This window comes from Atta colombica, unplaced genomic scaffold, assembly GCF_001594045.1.
Source record: "Atta colombica isolate Treedump-2 unplaced genomic scaffold, Acol1.0 scaffold73, whole genome shotgun sequence".
In the NCBI taxonomy this organism is placed as follows: Eukaryota; Metazoa; Arthropoda; class Insecta; order Hymenoptera; family Formicidae; genus Atta; species Atta colombica.
The window spans coordinates 13,101-14,809 of NW_017259565.1; positions in this window are offsets into that span (position 1 = coordinate 13,101).

A 1,709-nucleotide genomic window follows, 5' to 3' on the forward strand; every position below is an offset into this window, starting at 1 on the left:
TTTAATTTAATATTATAATACTACAAAATTTTTAATTATTTTAATCACCATTTAATTTGTGTTTTATTTTGGCAATTCTAATTTTTTTAAAACTAATTTTAATATTATACGTAGCAATATTAATTATTTAATTAGAATAATAATATAATATTGATAACTAACGCAATTTTATGCAATATTTTAACATCGAAATTCATATATCTAAATACGATATTAAAAATTTCTTTTTCTAATATTCAAGATTTTAATATAATTTTGAATAAAATAAATTTTACATTATATTTTGATAATGCCAAATATTACAAAATTTTAACTTACAACAAAATAAGATGCACGCAATTTTGCGAGAAATTATTGTGAGTATTTCGATTGGTATCCAGATGATTAATTCCTCATCAAGGATAGGAGGGAAGGGGAGGTCTGAGGCAGAGGAAGCGGAAGGAAAGTGTTAACGATTTAAGGCGAAACGAATCAATTTTTTATAATGGCGTGAGAGAGAACGAGAGATAGGGAGGCACGAATATTAGAATTCTTGATCAATTTCGAAGTCTGTATATATTTGCGACGACAACGTAAGAGAATGTGAGAGAATAGAAGAGAGGCAGTGTGAAAGAGACAGATATGCGAGACATTTGCGCGAAATAATTTGACGATTTTGTTCTGGGGATTGAAACCGTATTATTCCGATGTTAACATTACGTGAAAATGGAAGTGCTTTTTCTCCATATCTACGTGTAATAGCGGAAAATCATACAAATTTCAATCCCTATTTTACTCCACTTATCGCGCATGTATACTCTTGAAAAATTTCCGAACATGATAACGAAATTTTTGAAACTTTAAACTTATTGCAGCACTAATTATGAAAGAGACAGATATGCGAAATCAAAGATGATTGTATCATACTGCAGAACAAATACAATTGTAATTAGCAAATCATTGTTTTTAATCAAATATTTATTTACTTAAATATAACAAGAAACGGCAATATGCGGAAATGTTTCGGGAGTAATGTACATATATGCGCGCATATTCTATTTTCTTATATAAATTGTCTTACAATTAATTTCGCACAAATTTTTGAAATTATGCTTAAATACGATTACGTCGATTTGAACAAAAGTGCAAGAGCACTTGTTTTATTATCGGTTTACATGACAAAAGAATTTCGAGGAAATATATTGAATAGGAAAGTGCTAAAATTAATAGATACAAAAAAAATTTGCGATTGAGATTATTAGAGACAAAAATTTTTTCACACACGTTTATCTTCTTCCACATATAACATTTCTATATATATGCTAATTATTGTTAATTTGTTCTTTTAACTTCATAATTCTTATATTTTTTTTTACAAAATAGTTGAAAGGACTATGCAACGTCCACGGTGATGCTTTGCCAAATTTTGCATTTCGCCGGGTTATACATTATACACTAATATATATAACACGTATACGTGCGAGTTGCAACCATGACTGTAACAAAAACGTCATTTTCAAGCATCATCATACCGATTACTATGATTGTCATTGCTATTGCTCCAGCATTTAATCCAAATTATACATTTGGAAACTTTGTGATATGCGATGATTGAGTGAAGAAACAGAAGAGAATGAAATAGAGAGGAAGTTGTGTGTGTGTGTGTGTGTGTGTGTGTATGTGTGTGTGTGTGTGTGTGTGTGTGTGTGTGTGTGTGTGGGGGGGGGGGG